The following is a 17923-nucleotide window of genomic DNA, read 5'->3' as shown; positions in this document are numbered from 1 at the left end:
TAGGAATGCTTTGGAAGATTGTTCTCTAGAGGATGTAGGGTATAAGGGGAGCACCTTTACTTGGCATAGGGGGTTGGACCGAGTACGGATGTTATGGAGAGGCTTGATAGAGTTTTAATTTGTGATGCTTGGAGATAGGTGTTGTAACACCCCCAAATCTCCCTCGTAAATACTATATTTATACGTATAATATACCATAGAGATAGACTTAGGCGTATTACTGCCATACTTAACTACTAAAAATGGCAGCGGAAAATAGTTGACTTCATTAATATTATAATAACCATAATATATAGTTTGTAATACTCCAAATAAAAACATGTTTGACTCATGAATGAGTAATTTCCTAACTAGGTGATCCCAATCCCGACTCAAGTATGCGCACGATCAACTCCACCTGAAATCAAAACTGCTTACCAATAATGATAAACAGAGCGAACCAAAACAAAAAGGAAAACGGATTAGCAAAAATGCTAAGTATATATAAGTGCAAGGCATGTAAATACTTTTATTAGGCAAACATGCTTTCCAAATAATTTCTTAAATTTAAACATGCCAAAATATGACTTTCTCAAAATTCAACACTTTTCAAAAATTCGACTTATTTCTTAAACCGATTTTCCTCACCTAAGTGTGCACACCCCCCCAAGCAAGTTAAACTATACTCGAGGAAAGACCAAATCATACAAAGTTCATGGTCTTACTTAACCAGTCCCGGATAAAGGGACAATAAATATTAAATACTCATGCCCATAATGAGCTACAAATTTTAAATTAATTGTTTAATTCAACAACTTGAAATCAAGTGATCAATAAAAAACTTTTATTAAATTAATTAACACTTAAAAAAAAAATTCAAACCTTTAAGTCGTAACATTATATTTTTAACTCATCAAGAAAATCATTAATCAAATCTTCCATACACAATATTTAAAAATTATAAACATTCACCAAAACACGCATTCAAAACTTATATCAAGGACCTAGCCACCTATACGTACCTTGATCACGGAAAACAAAGGTACGACTACACTTGATCACGATCGAGAGTATCCTCCTACAATTTAAAATAACCTTAATTAATATAAGGTTAACAAATAACCCCAAAACTATAAACTATACTCTACTTGTGCATGAACTACTAAAATATCAAAACTTTATTTCTCTTTAAACAATATTTTATGTTAATATCAAATTAATAATATTAGTATCAAAATAATACTCCCTCCATCCCTTTATTATATGCCTATTTCTAGCATTTATTACTCACATAATAAAGAGAAGTAGGCATCTAATTAAGGGACGGAGGGAATAATAATCATAATAGCAATATTAGGAGAATATGAAGGGGAGTGTGTGTGTGTGTTTTTTCTCTCTTTGATCTTGCCGCAAGGATGAAAGTAGAGAGGAAGGTGTTGTGCACCTTGTAGTAGCAACAACATATGAGGGCAGTAGGTAGTAAGCAGTAGGTGGTAGTAGCACTAAGTGATAGGCTGCAGCAATAGTTAGGGTCGCGGTTGGTGGCGGTAATGGTGACAACAGCTAGGTAGTGGTGATTTGGCTTGGTTGTTTCACAAGTAAAAGAGAGAATGAGGGGAAAAGAGGGAGTAAGGAAAACCGTGTGATTAGGGGGAAAAAAAATTATTTTTGTATGGTTTTGTGAATGATGAAGGGGTGTAAATATAACATTTGGGAAGTCTAAGTTTAAGGTTAAAAGATAGAATCTTAGTGTGAAAGGCATGAGAAAATAATTACGAAAATCATTAGATATATCATTTCTAGTTTTTTATAAAATCAAACTATCAAAAGTCTGGTTGTTTACTCCTTTAAAATGTCAACCAAGGTTTTCAAGAACAATATCCATTTTTTTTTTGAAAAAAAAAGAAATAATTATTAAATCGTGTTTATCTTGGTAAAACACAATATATATTTGATAATTTCAAAACCAAAATCGGTTGTAAGTCACAAGATAAAATATGTTAGGTGTTATCTTGAAATAATTAAAATTGTTGAATAAGAATCCGGAAAATAATTGTAATACCCCGTATTTTTATACGTATTGTAACTTAAATAAGTATTTCTTAAAGTATTTAAATAATTCGAAATGTATTATTTATGGCGTTTCATTAATTTAAAAAGAATTATTTTAATTCAAAGTTTATTTTAATTATTTAACAATCTTGAAAATATTTTATTTCATGATTTGGAAACTTTGGGGCATATTATATTATATAAAGGTAATTTTTAAAGTCATTGGTATTTAAGGAAAGTCAAAATACTAGTTTGAATAGGAAAAGGATCATTAAGGGTAGTAAAGGAATTTTAAGTAGGAGGGTTATTGAGAGAGGGTATAAATACTCATCATATGAGCAAACTTTGCCCAAGGTAGAGAATACCCAAAGGAAAACTCATTTTCTCTCTCTCCTCTTATTTTCTTTTCCCCTTAATTTTTCCCCTTCCCCTTTATTTTTATTTTGTTACATCACCACCTACACACACCACCACCGGCCGGCCACCACCATAGCCACCATCAGCCGGTCACCGCAACCACCAGCGAGCATGCCAGCAGCGGCGACGACACCGGCGGGCGCGGCAGTAGCCTACCCGTGTGTCGTGGCTGTTGGTGGTCGAACAAAAAAAAAATCTTTCTTTTTGGTTTTAATCCTAATCTGGCCTTGATCTAATTATTGTTTTTGGGTTTTTTGATGATTTTTATGATGTTTGATAATAAGTATTTTGTATAAAAATTTTCAGATTTGGTTTTGAATTAAAAAGCCCCAAATTATAAACCCTAGATTTTTAAGTTTATATATATTGATGGAAATTGTTTACGGGTGATTTAAATTATTGAAATAAGTGTTTTAAAACACAATTACAGCAATCTTAGATGATTTAATAAAGCTAAAATTTTTATATATAAGCTATAATTATGTTTCTTGAAAGGATTTTTAATTACCCATTAATTGGAAATAAAAGTAAGGGTTTTAAATTAAATTTTAGCTTGTTTTAGAGGGTTTATGAGTGATTTAAAGAGTGTATATATTGCTGGAAATTTGTGTGGAATAGGTATTAATGCCTCTTGATAATTTTGGTTTGTAGGAGGTTTTTCAAGTGAGTGATTTTATTTAGTCGTGGCGATTTTGAGATCATATTCAAGGTACGTCGCGTACGTGGTAATTATTTGAATATGTAGAAGCATGCTAGGCTTTGTTTAATTAATTCCAAGTAGTATCATGATAGGTGTTGGTTGAAATTTGTTGATTGGGTTGATGTTGGTAAATGATTTGTGATGTATGAATTATTTATGATGAATTGGTGATTGGAATTAATTATGTTGGTATGTTGATTATGAACCACACTTTTATTGTTGGCATGATAGAGAGCATGTTTAATTAAACTAAATGTTTAATTTGGTTTGGAATATGAAAATGAAATTTTATTATGGTTCATATAATTTTTATTGATGCTATAAGCATGAGGAAGGGGCTTTTTAAGTGTCTATGTACACGAGGATTAAATTATATTTTTGGTGCTTAAGTGCACTTAAGGTGTTCTATACACCGAGGGATAGGATTTGTGGTGCTTTATGCGCTTAAGGTGTTATTTAACACCGAGGTAGTTCAAAAAGGATTCAACATTTAATTTATGTGGTCACTAATTATTCAATAATTAAATTGGTATGTTTGATTGCTTGAATGAATTGTAATGTTTGATTGTATTATGGTTTAAGAGTCATCACCAAGTCTCTAAATATGTAAAGTAACGTAAAGTGAAAGAGATTACGCACCAAAACTCTTGGAAAGTATATACCTTGAGTATGAACATATGGGGGAGTTATGCGGCTTTATATTTGACCATAACTTCTACTGAGAGTGCAGGACGTTGTATATTCCTTTATATTATGCGCAGGAATTCCGCCACTTAGAGTGGTTCTTTTATACTGGCACAGTTAGCTCCCATGTTAGTACCCCTTTATTGGGGCAGGTTAGGGGGAAACCTGTTTGATGCGTAATCAAATTAAATGAACATTGGTATTTGTCTAGTTAAGTGTTGAATGTCTTGTATGCTTGTTTACAGGTGCAACAAGGTAAGTTGTGTGATGATAGGATGAAAGCATGATAGTGTGTTTTAGTTACGCTTATGTACTCAGCATTGCTGATTGTGTGTTGTATGTTTGTTTGGCCTTGTCGTTATCTTGGCCCTACGACGACCCATTTCTAATGTCGAGTAGTGGGGACAAGTAGAGAGAAGGTTTTCAGGTGATGAAGCATTTCATGATGGGCATGAGTGAAGAGCGAATCATGCTTAGTTTTCATAGGAATATGATGTGTTTTATTTGCTTTGAATATTATTTATTTTATTATGCTCATGAGACTAACGTAAAGGTTTTTAGTGTTGCTTGGTTTTAAGGGCCTACAATGGTTCCAAGTTGTAGGTTGACTTTGTTTGATTTTACTTTCGTTTGGTTTGACATTTAAGTTGACTTGTTTTGAATGATTTTAAAGAAAGTCTTCCGCTGTGTGTCTTTGATGTTTGCCTTAATCATTTTCACGGTGGCGGTAATGTTTTAGATTTTCCTATTTCGTATTTTAAAAAAAAGGGCAAAACAAGTATTTTAAAGGAAAAGAATTTGTAGGGTGTTACAATAATACGTACAACATAATACATAATATGGAACGTTTAATAAAAGATACTTAAATATTAATCATTTAGAAGTCCGAAATTAATTGTTCAAATAATTAAATACTTATATCTTGGCTCCAAATTCAAATAATTGAAGAAATTATTAAAGTAATTAAGAAAGTACTTTTTCAAAAATTCGGAGTATTGTGTTCCCGCGAAATTATGTTCAAAATATGCCCATCTATCTGTCAGACCATGATCCCATATTGTTCAAAGTTGGTGAGGTGGCTAATAGGAGAAAGAAAAGAAGAGGGAAGTGGTTTTATTTTGAGGCAATGTGGCTAGCTAAATCGGAGTGCCAAGCGAAGGTGAAGGAGGCGTGGGTGGGTAGCTCTAATTTGGCAGTGGGGTCAAATTGCTTGTTATGCTTCCCAGTTGACTAAATGGGCAGAGAATGAGTTTGGGGTCATTAAGAATAAAATTAATTTGAAGGAAAGTGAATTAAAAGAATGGCAGGAAAGAGTTCCGAATGCGACTGTGTTGAGCAAATGCAAAGATATTGTGAAGGATTTGGCATGCTAGAGCTAGAGTTAATGAGCTTAAAGATGGGGATAAGAACACTTCTTATTTCCATCATAAGGCGAGCATGAGAAGGAGCTGAAATCGGATTACAAAATTAGAAGATGAACTTGGTAATGTGCATGAGGACGAGGATGAAATTGGAGATATTATATCAATTATTTTTCTACAATTTTTACTAGCTCTTTGCCTTCAAATTTTGAGGAGGCTCTTGCAAGTATGGAACCCCTGGTGATGGAAGAGATGAACCAAGCTCTTGTTTGTGAACCGACAAAGGAGGAAATTTTTTCGGCCTTGTCTTAGATGCACCCTAATAAGGCGCCGGGAGTTGATGGTATGCATGCCCTCTTTTATCAGAAATGTTGGAGTATTGTGGGACCTGATGTTGTTACGTATGTTTTGAAATGGTGGCATGATAACATTGATATTTCTGACATTAATAAAACTTGTATCGTGCTTATCTCCTAATGTCAAGAGCCCCAGAAAATGAGCAAGTTTCGACCTATTAGCCTTTGTAATGTCATCTATAAGTTGATTTAGAAAATGTTGGCTAACCGGCTCAAAAAAATTCTTCCGAATATTATTTTTGATCATCAAAGTGTCTTTGTTCCGAGGTGGTTGATAACGGACAATGCTATTGTGGCGTTTGAAATTTTCCATGCGATGAAAAGAAAGGGTGAAGGAAAAAAGGGGACAATGTGATGAAGTTGGATATGAGCAAGGCGTATGATCGTGTTGAGTGGTCGTTTCTGGAAGGGGTAATGTGTAAGCTTGGATTTTGTAATGATTGGGTGTGGAGAGTTATGTTTTGTTTGTTTACTGTGAGGTATACTTTTAAGTGGAATGGCTTTTATGGATGGAGAGGTGATTCCTTCTAGGGGTCTCTGAAAAGGGGACCCGATCTCACCTTATCTCTTTCTACTATGTGCGGAGGCTTTCTCAAGTCTTCACCGGAAAGCAGCTAGTGAGAACTTGATCCATGGTGCTCAGGTTTGCTGGTGTGCTCCAAGGGTTTCCCATCTCTTTAGTGTGGATGATAGAATTTTATTTTCTAGAGCCACTCTCCAAGAATGATCTAAAATTGCTAATATTATTAGCATTTATGAGGGAGCGTCCAGTCAAAAAATTAATTTTGAAAAATTGGAAGTGTCGTTTAGCAAAAATGTGGAGCACAATTGGAGGAGGGATATTGTAGCGGTTCTTGGTGTTAGAGAGGTGGAGAAACATGAAAAATATTTAGGGCTACCGACAATTATTAGAAGATCGAAGAGGAGTATTTTTAGTAGCCTAAAGGAGAGAATTTGGAAGAAAATGTTAGGATGGAAGGGGAAGATGCTCTCAAGCCGGTAGAGAAGTTTTAATTAAAGCGGTAGCTCAAACGATCTCGACTTATATGATGGGCTTCTTTAGAATTCCAGATGGTTTGTTGGAGGATATTCACTCATTGCTTGCTCGGTTTTGGGGGGGGGGGGGGCAAATGGTGTGAATAGGAAAATGCACTGGATTAGTTGGGAAAAATTATGCTTGCCTAAATCTCACGGGGGAATGGGCTTTCGAGAATTAAAAGTTTTCAACCAAGCTTTACTTGCTAAGCAAGGGTGGAGACTCTTGTGTAATCCCACCTCCCTTGTTTACAAAGTTCTAAAGGCAAGATATTCCAAGAATGTCAATTTTGTGGATGCTAGGAGGGGCTTTGATTCGAGCTACGTCTGGCGGAGTATTTGGGGGGCAAAAGTATTGCTGCTTGAAGGTTTAGAGTGGGGAGGGAGCGGAGAGAGTATAAGCGTGTGTAGGGCTGTACACCGGTCCAAAACCAGTCCAGACCGGACCTGAACCGGAATGGACCGGATTCGGAACCAGAATCGTAGTTTTTGGAGGACCGGGGACCGAACGTGAATCAACAGGTCCGGTTCCGGTCTCGACCTGATTTATCAGATCCGGTTCCGGTTTTAGACCGGATAACCTTTTTCAAGATTTAAAAAAAAAAAATTTGTTATATGTTTTAGCTTTTACGGTTCATGAAAACTAATAATACATCTAAAAAGGAAAGAAGGAAATTGATGAACACGCAAATAAGAGTACTGTAGTAATTAAACATTACAATAGAAAATTTTCCATGTAATTTACAAAAATAAAATCTAAAAATATACGCTACAAAATTCAACAATTAGAATCCAAAATAATCCTATGCCTAGCTTAACTCATGGCACAAAAGAAAAGTATCTGAGTGAACAAATCAAGAACCCCACGATCGTATAGGTGACCGGGCTTAGCTAGAGTGATGGTGGTGGAGCGGCTAGATCGATCTGTTCGTGGCTAGAGTAACGGTGGTGGAGCCCCTTCAAATTGGAGCCCGAACATGAAAGAAAGTTGCCGTGGTTGGACGGTTTCCCCCTGCTCCCAGAACTCAAATTACATGGATTGTAGAAAGAGACCAAAAGTGAAGGTGAGAAGGAAGAGTTTGAAGGTGAGAGAATTAGAAAGGTAGGCGGCTATGTGGAAATGTGGGATAGATAAGGTTTTTAGTGTTATTTAAGACTAAAATTTTAAGAAAATATTAATAAATCTGGGTTATAGGTCCGAACCTGAATAATCCGGTTTTAACCCGGACCGGAACTGAAACCCGGAATCACTCATTTCCACGGACCAGGACCGGACCTGAATTTACCTGTCCGGATCAAGTCCGGTCCAAACAGGTCCAATACAGGTCGGGTTTCAGGTTCGGGTTAGTTTATGCACACCCCTAAGAGTGTGGGATGAGGCATGGTTGCCGGGGCGTAACTCTACGATTGTTCCTATGCCAAATGTTGAGAGCCCAGTTGATTTGAAGGTGTCGGCATTAATTGATCCAGAAAAGGTTGAGTGGAATTTGGAGGCGTTGCAGCTTCACCTTGCTCCAAATGATGTTTTGAAGGCTGTAAGCATTCCCTTAAGTGTGCGCTACCCTGTTGATGAGAGGTTCTGGTGGCCAGCTGAAGACGGGATTTTTACTACAAAATCTGCCTACTGGCTAGGAAGATTGGGTCACATTAGAGGGTGAGAGTTGCTGTATGGTATTAGTGAAGATTTTTAGAGAATGATTTGGAATCTTGGTGGTCCGCATAAGCTGAAATAATTACTTCGGGTGCTCTGGTTACATTAGGTCGATTGAAGGATAAACATGTGAGTGAGGTGGATTTGTGCCCTCTCTGCCAAAGCCATAGCGAGACAATCTGTCAAGCCATTTTCTTCTACCAGAATGTGAAGCGAATTTGGGATATGTCCTCCTTTTATTTGTTGCTCCAGGATGCTCCTAGTTCATATTTTAAAGATTTATTCTTGTGGATTGCATCTAAGGTAAGAAATGATGAATTAATTTCTTTTGCTACAATTGCGTGGGCAGCCTGGTCGTATTGAAATTAGGTTGTTTTCAACAACCTATGTAGTTGTGATATTGTTGGTACGATGGGTTATTTGCGATTGGTGGAAGATTTCAAGAAGTACACTACTTCTGCCTGCTACAACATGGTTGTGAAGGGTGCTAGCTCGCGCAGTAGGTGGACTCCGCCTTTTGATGACGTTGTACGAGTAAACTCAGATGCTGCGATGATCTCAGAGGAGTGGGTGGGTTTAGGCGTTGCTCTACGAGATGGTCAGGGGAAGTTGATTACTGTTATGGTTAATAGAGTTGCTAGTGGTGGGAGTGTGAAGTGTGCTGAAGCTCTAGCTGCAAGAATGGGAGTCCTGTTGGCAAGAAATTTGGGTTACAACAAGGTTGAGCTTGAATTTGATGCTCTTGCTGTTGTTAATGCGTTGCAGCAGGATAAGCATGGGAGATCACCTTTCAATTTGATTATAGAGGATATTGCTTTAATTAGGGATTCTCTTTCTTCCTTTCCCTGCTTTCACATGAAAGGAATGCTAATGTGCTTGCTCATTTAATTGCTAGGTTGTTGCCTGGAATGGGGTTGAACAATTATTTTTGTGTGATTTTCTGCAAGGTGTACTTGCTTTGGCTGAGTTAGACTTATTGTAATTTACTTGTTCTATTAATAATAATGCCCCACTCCCATATTCTAGATGAAGGAATCATGCGCTAATCAAGGAAGATGATTAAGAAGAAGAATAAAATCAAGGGTTTTTGGTTTGATTGTGAATTGAAATTTGGTTGTTGAATGTAATGAAGGAGCATGATATGATGTTGCTGGCGGTTGTTTTCCCTCCCACCCCTTTCTGTCCTCCTTTATCTAAACAAGGGAGCTGAACTTCTTCCTCCCTCCCTTCCCCCTCTTTCCCTCCCCTCCTTACCCCTTCCATTCCCTTCCCTTCCCTTCCTTCCTAAAATTGTATCCAAACAAGCTGTTAGTTGGATGTCAAAAGTCAAAGGTACATTCGAATTATAAGAATGAGGTTAAGGGAGGTGTGGTAAAGTTGGGCTTTACCATGTCTAAGTTTGGACAGCTAGCTAGTATCATACGGATTATTTATTTTGATGGGCTGGTCTACACTTATAATTTATTATTGGACTTGTACCAGAGGCTAGGCCCCTAGCTAATGGCCCCCCTGGATGGTCCGCCTCTGGTAAGGATGACTCTATAAGGAAATAACATCAACTAATAGGGATAAAGTGATTAATACTTAATAACACCCTAAACATGAAAACTCATCATCTCATTTTCATATGATATACTACTGATATGATCGATTATTATTTTTATAATGAGGCATTTAATTTTTCGAAAGGTTTAATACAACTATTAATCTGAGTTTAATGGGCGTAATCACTCTCCCTAAGTTTTTATTCATAATATTCTCGAGGAGGATTTGAACGAAAATATGTTCATTTACAAAATAATAAGGGTATTTTAGTCATTTAACCAACAAAATTAGAAATTACTTGATGAAGCCCGTGAGATGCACGGATTTTTGTATTTTTCAAATAAATTATTTTACTAAATGAAAATAAACTTTGTGATATTCGCTTGCTTACTACTTAATTTTTTTATTATAAAACGAATTATTAACTTTGTTTCTCATATTTAGATAAAATTCGTAATATAAAAAGATAATATTTTATTTCACAAAAATTCATATGTGGCTGGTCACACTGAGTGGTCGGAATTACTTGGTTGGTCAAGGGTTACTCAATCGATCAGGGGTTACTCGTACAGTCAGGGGTTACTCGGTCAGTGTTTGGGTGTGTCTCAGCCGCCACACGATATGACCAGTCACACAAAAAACGTGTTGATTTTATTTTTATGTTAATATAATTTTTTTTGAAACAATAATTAATATAAAATTTTTGATCTAAAATAAATTGCAATTCTTTTTTTCATTGGCTAAAATATAACATTTTCCTATGTGACGCTCTAAAATTAATCTTGCGTGGTATAAATTATTGTAGCATTTTAAAATTATTAATCCTACGCGGCGCTTTTTTTTTGTTATAATCCTACATAGCGCTTTAATAAAACGTGGCATAATCTGATTGTGGCGTTTTAAAAATATTAATCCTAAGTGGTGCTCTAATAATTTTTAAAAATTAAAATATTACATGGCGCTCTAAAAACTCGGGAAAAAAAAAATTCCCCTTTATATATATATATATATATATATATATATATATATATATATATATATATATATATATATATATATATATATATATATATATTAGATTGTAGACTAATGAAATGGATAACCTTTTTATCTTCCTAATAACATAATTAGTCAATTATTTCAAACTAAAAATTCAAGGTTCTCTTATTGATAAGTAAAGTATGTTTATCAAATGACAAAGTTGTTAATAGATATATTTTTTCACTGTTTATCGGTATAACCTACTTGAAGTAGGGGCAAAACTGCAACTTTTTCTTGTAATATTATAATTTTAACCCTTTGATAAATGAACTTTGTTCCTCAAAATGAGAAACTGGGGCGATCTCATTTCAAACACTTAGGCTTTCTTTCTTCACCTTAAAATAAATAATATTAAGTAAAAATACTTTTATTTCAGTAAAAATAAATTAAGTTTAAAAATAAGTAAAGTTTATTTAAATAATTTCGGTATATTTGAAGAATGAATATAATAGATAATTACTTAATTAGTAATAAAAAAATTCAATTCAACTCGAGATTTAGGGCCTTGGTAAAAATTTGGATATTTTGACTTTTGGTACCATGAAAGTGGCCTCTATTGACTTTTGGTACCCATCTAAAATTTTATTTTATTTTGCTACCTATCAAAGTTAAAAATTATAACTTTTGATACCTCCGTTTAAAAAAGCAAGTACAAAAAAAAGTTGAAATCGTTTTTTCTCTCTCAAGATTTTGAGAGCTTTTCTCACTAAAGTGAGTATTGCTAGTTTTGTCTAGGGTTTGCATATCCAATTCATGCTCCCCATGCGTGTATTGTTTCACTTTCCAAGAACTTGAGTTTGGCTATAAATGCCAAGAGTTCAATTCTGGATTGCAACTTCAGTATTAATTCCAACTCTGTCTTAACGTCTCTTCATCCTCCCTCTTGTCTTTTTCTCTTCTTTCAAAGGTTGTTAGTCTTGTCTTTTTTCGTCACAAAGTCCCTGTCTTATTCTATTTTTCTCTGATCTGAAATCATGAGCAATAATAGGGAATATCATAATGCTTATTGATTAGGGGATTTTGCTCCCACCAATCGGAATGCGCCACGTGGACCAATCAGGTCCTGCCAAGTGTCCCCCAATTGGAACAGTCAGGGCTTCCCACGTGGCACGCGCTTATTCGTCCACCTTGGACCTGTTATGTCAAGGCATGTGGCATACTCCATGCCTAATGGAGAAACCGGCCACCCAGGCCCAACTTCCGAGGGAAGCCCAATCGGCCCTAGGTTTACCTAAACCTAGGATGGGCACGTTTCCCAAGGTTATAAATACCTCCCTTAATCCTCATTAAGGGGAATTACAAAAAAGAGAACAGAAACATTACGGAAAAAACACATTAATTACACACAGTAATAACCGGCTGATCTCGCTAACAAAGCAGATTACCTACATTAAACACTCTCACCTAGAGAGACCAAATCACTTTAATTTCCGCATTAATTACTCCTTAATCAGGTACTAACTTGACCGTTGGAGGCGGAGCTCACAGGAGTCTCCGTTATTTTGCAGGTACAGGCGTCCGGTTCCAGTCTCGGAATTGTAACTCTCCCGCAGGACATCAGAAAACCCCGAAACATTTGGCGCCGTGTGTGGGGAGAGTACTTCTGAGATGGCATCCAAGTCTGTACCGACTCCTGAAGAGAGGCGTCCCCTAGACGACCCTCAAGTTCAGTCGGACCATGATACCGAAAGTGAATTCGAAGTTGAAGCTCATACAGCTTCAGACGGGACCCTAAGGGCCCGACGTACCCGTCATACCGAAAGGAGGGAACGGGAGCATCTTCAAACAGGAAGCGAGCCAGCAGGCGCACCGCCTGTTCGGCAACAACCGACTGATGGGTCTGCTCCCATCACAAGGAACGAACTCATGACCTTCATGAGGGACTTCAAGGGAGAGATTCAAGAGTTGATCAACAAGAAGTCGTCTGCTCCAGTCAAGGAGCAGTCGGCCAAGAAACCCTCCACTTCACTGAAGAGGAAGCCAGTTCAAGGGCGAGAGGCGACTCCTCATCCTAAATCTAGGAAGCGGGAGCCACCTGCCCTTGATTTCACAAAATTCCGTTATCCTACAGGAAATAGGAAACCTGTTCGTCATATTCAGGCGGACGGGTCGAAGCAAACATTCACAGATGCTCGGCTACTGCTAGAGCAGAAGAAGAGTGACCGATTGTCAGAGTCGGCCTCTACTTCAAACTTTCAAGACAGTTTGCGAAATGCCTCGATGAGGCATACTCAGTCGTATCATGAGAGTCAGTCAGGCGGCACCTCCCGTCAGTCCGGCTTTCATAGCGACCAGGCGGTACCAAACTTACCATTTGTGCCGCAACAACAACATTTTTTGCAGCCACCTCCGTTTGGTGGACCTGCAGCAAAAAACGTCCAACCTATGGACTGGCAGCTACGGTTGCTTAGACTTGGTGAACAGCCGTCGGCCTTCTCTAAGGAAATTACTGAAGCCGCTCAGCCGGCCAAAGTGAAAAATGTACTAGTAGGCGCCTATGACGGCACTACTAACCCAGAAGACCATCTGATGGCATTCACCAACCTGATGTACCTTCAAGGGTTGGATGATCCCACTTGGTGCAAGTGTTTCCCAGCGACTCTCAAAGGAATCGCACAGCAATGGTTCGGCAACCTGCCGACTGGTTGTGTAAATAGCTTCAGGACGCTTGCTTACTTATTTGCCTCCAACTTCGCCATGAACATCCCTGCGAAGAAAACGACCCTTGATTTGGGAACAATTCAGCAAGGCGAGAAGGAGGGGCTTCGTTCTTACATTAGGCGGTTTAACCTGATGAGAATACAGATTCAAGGGTTACCGGATGAGGTAGCTTATACTGACTTTTTCAGAGGTCTCAAAGACGGGTCTACCTTCAAATTTGATTTGGTTCGAAAAAGGGTGGCGACTCTTCAAGAGGCCTTGATTGAAGCAGAAGCCTATATACAGGCGACTGATCTTTGTACGATAAAACAGTCGGACGAGAAAAGGTTCGACAAAAGAGAAGGACGACAGAAACAGTCGTCAAACAAAGATGAGAAAAGAAAAGAGGTCTGGGCGGCTGATTCCTCTAAACAGCCGGCCCAGAAAAAGAAAAAAGAATTCAAACCATACTCCCCAAAGTATGCGTTTAACAAGGATAACCAGTTTATCCTAAAAGAAATCAAGGGACGGATCTCAATTGAGAAGCCGGTCCCCATGAAGGGTTCTGCAAACAACCGGAACCAAGATAAATTCTGTGCTTATCATGATGATGTTGGTCATCACACCAATGACTGCATCAGTCTCATGCGGTATCTGGACCGCCTGGCTGAGCAAGGTGATCTTGACACTTATGTCAAGAAATCTACGGGGAACACTTCCTCAAAAAAGCAGTCGGCCAAAAAGAAACAGCAGGCCGACAGCTCTGATACAGATGATGCAGTCGTCTACACCATTGCAGGCGGCTTCTCAGGAGGCGGCCCCACTATTAGGGGCAACAAAGACAATATCAGGCGGTTAGATATAAATTCCGTTCACCAAGAACGGTCGTCCAAATATTCATTTCCTGAGATTGTCATCACTGAAGAAGATCTAGGAGGGGTAAGGGGGCCGCATGACGACCCTCTCGTTATTGAATGTAAAGTGGCCAACTAGAGAGTTGGCCGAATCCTCATAGATACCGGAAGCTCCTCAGATCTCATCAGTAGCAAATGTCTGTCGAAACTAAAATATCAGACTGATTGCATACATCCGGCCTCCCACCCTTTAGTAGGGTTTGGAGGAGGAGTCGTCCACCCACTGGGACGAGTAGATTTACCCATCCGCCTGGGCGAAAAAGGGGAAGGACGACACATGGTAGTCCGGTTCCTGGTAGTAGAGGAACTCTCGGCCTACAACATGATTCTGGGTCGACCTACCCTGAATAATTCCAAGGCTGTTATAATCCCATCTCTTATGTTGCTCAAGTTTGAGAGGGATAATGGAACAGTCGGCTCCCTAAGTGGAGATCAGAGGATGGCCCGAGAGTGCTATCTCTCGGATGTCAAGCCCACTGTTATGGCTACTGGGTCAAGCGGTGAAAAAACAGACCTTGACAAGGAGAGTGCGCCTGTTCAAGAAGCAGGCGGCAAAAAGAGAAAGGCATCCCAGACAAGGGCCGCAAGAAAAGAAAGAAAATAGCAATCATTGGCAGAGGAGCGGTCGGATGAGTTCCGCCCTCAGCCGGCTGGTGAGCATGCGGACCTTATCTTAGACGACTCACGTCCTGACCGAACAGTCAAAGTTGGGACGACTGCTCTGAGAAACCTTGGTGACAACTTTCACAAACTATTGAAAGAATACAAGGACATCTTTGCATTCGAAGTCCATGAAATGCCAGGCATTAGTCCTGATCTGGCGGTACATAAACTGGCCGTGGATCCGAAAAAGAAGCCGGTACGGCAAAAGAAGCGGAACCATGGCGAAGAAAGAAGTCAGGCGGCAGCCGCCGAAGTTAAAAAATTACTTGATGCAGGGTTCATTCGGCAATGTTACTTCCCAGACTGGGTTGCAAATGTGGTGCTTGTTAAAAAGCCGAATGGCACCTGGCGAATGTGTGTAGACTACACAGACTTAAACAAGGCGTGCCCCAAAGACAGTTACCCTCTGCTTAAAATTGATAACCTGGTCGACTCAACAGCCGGCCATGCCTTGATGAGTTTTATGGACGCCTATTCTGGTTTCCATCAAATTCCTTTATGGAAGAAAGATCAGGAGAAGACGGCTTTCGTCACTGATTAGGGGTTATACTGTTACACGGTCATGCCGTTTGGTCTTAAGAATGCCCCGACTACCTTCCAACGAATGATAAACACTGTGTTCTTTGATCAGATTGGGAGAAACGTCGAGGCATACATTGATGATATGATTGTCAAGACTAAACTTCAGAAAGATCATCTGTCGGACCTCCGAGAAACTTTCGCCACACTCAGGCGGCACCATGTCATGCTCAATCCCAAGAAATGTGTATTTGGAGTTGAGTCTGGGAAATTTCTCGGATTCCTTATCAATCAGAGAGGAATAGAGGCGAACCCTGAGAAGGTGCAGGCGGTCATTGACATGCAGTCGCCTCGTACCATCCGAGAGGTTCAGAAGTTAACAGGTTGTCTGGCGGCCTTGGGAAGATTTCTAAGCTGATCAGGCGACAAATGCCTATACTTTTTCCAGGCAATTAAGAAAAAGGCAAGGTTTGAATGGGGGCCGGATGCTGAGGCCGCCTTCCAGAAATTAAAAGTTCACTTGCATTCCTTGCCGAGGCTGGTCAGCCCTTTGCCCAAAGAGGTTCTCTACATGTACCTGGCCGTCTCTGGTCATGCGTTAAGCGCTGTTCTCCTTGCTGAAAGGGACGGCTGTCAGCTCCCGGTCTACTTTGTCAGTCACGTACTGAAAAATGCCGAGTTAAGGTATCCCCTAGTGGAGAAATTTGGTCTTGCACTCTTCATGGCTGTTAAAAAATTGAAGCCCTACTTTTTGGCACATGCAGTCGTCGTGTATACAGACCAACCTATCAAGCGGCCACTTACCATCATGGAGTCTTCAGGCCGCATGATCAAATGGGCCATAGAAATACAGAGCCTCGAAGTTACATTCGAGCCTAGAAAAGCAGTGAAGGGGCAAGCCTTTGCTGATTTTATTGTAGAGATGACTCGTCCTCCTGACTCTCAAGTTCCAGACCAAGTATGGAAGGTATATGTGGACGGAAGCTCTACTTCAAATGGTTGTGGAGCAGGCGTCATATGTCAGTCTCCAGAGGGCGACAGGTACGAGTATGCTCTACGCTTCAGTTTTCAGGCTTCAAACAATGAGGCAGAATATGAAGCTTTACTAGCCGGGATCCGCATGTGCAAGGCGGCAGGGGCAAGAAAAATAGACGCCTGTTCAGATTCACAATTGATAGTGAGTCAGTACAATGGCGAATACGAAGCAACTCATCCGGCCATGATCAAGTATTTACAGGCGGTCCGACAAGCAGTCGGCTCCCTTGAGGATTTCCATCTGATCCAAGTGCCGAGATCAGAAAACAACCAGGCGGATGCACTGTCAAAATTAGCATCATCCGCCTCCTCCGATACTCCTCGAACTGTTTTTTGGGAAGTAATGGAGAAGAGAAGCATCGAGGAAAACCCTATTGGAGTCCTAGACAGAAGCTCAACCTGGATGGATTCAATCAGGGCATATCTGACAAACGGTACACTGCCGGATGATCCTCAACAGGCGGCAGCACTGAAAAGACGAGCCACCAATTTTGAAATTATAAAGGGAGAACTTCACAAAAGGGGGTACCTACAACCCTTCTTAAAGTGTGTTACTCCTGAAAAGGGACGAGAGATACTAGACGATCTCCACTCTGGTTACTGTGCTTCACATATAGGTGGAAGGACGCTTGCTCAACGGGCAAGGCGGCAGGGCTACTTTTGGCCTACTTTGGAAGCAGATGCAATGGAGATGGTGAAAAAATGTGACAAGTGCCAAAGGTTTGGCAAACTAATTCACCGTCCGGCTACTGACCTCACTACCATTCACAGCCCACTACCGTTTGCTAAGTGGGGCATGGACATTCTGGGTCCATATACGCCTGCTACAGGCGGCAGAAGGTATATACTTGTTGCCGTGGACTACTTCACTAAATGGGTAGAGGCGGAGGCTGTAAAGGGAATCAAGACGAAAGATGTAATTTCATTCATTTGGAAAAACGTCATCACTCGGTTCGGTGTTCCCATGTCTATGGTTTTTGATAATGGTCCCCAATTTGAGACGCCTGTTCTCAAAAGCTGGTTGGGAGACCAAGGAATTGCACACTACTTTGCATCTGTCGGCCGTCCACAAGCAAACGGCCAGGTAGAAGCCTTTAATAAAATCATCTCAGACGGTCTCAAGAAAAAGATTGAACGAGCAGGCGGCCTATGGGCGGATGAACTACCACATGTTCTCTGGGCCATTAGGACGACTGAAAAAGGGGCAACTGGAGAAACTCCATTCCTCCTAACTTACGGTGCGGAAGCTGTTCTTCCAATAGAACACTACGAGCCGACTCTTCGAGTAATGCTATATGACGAAGAGGCAAACTGGGAAGCCATGCGCCTGG

The sequence above is a fragment of the Chenopodium quinoa genome, unplaced genomic scaffold (assembly GCF_001683475.1).
Source record: "Chenopodium quinoa cultivar QQ74 unplaced genomic scaffold, ASM168347v1, whole genome shotgun sequence".
NCBI lineage: Eukaryota > Viridiplantae > Streptophyta > Magnoliopsida > Caryophyllales > Amaranthaceae > Chenopodium > Chenopodium quinoa.
This window is presented reverse-complemented; position numbering follows the sequence as displayed.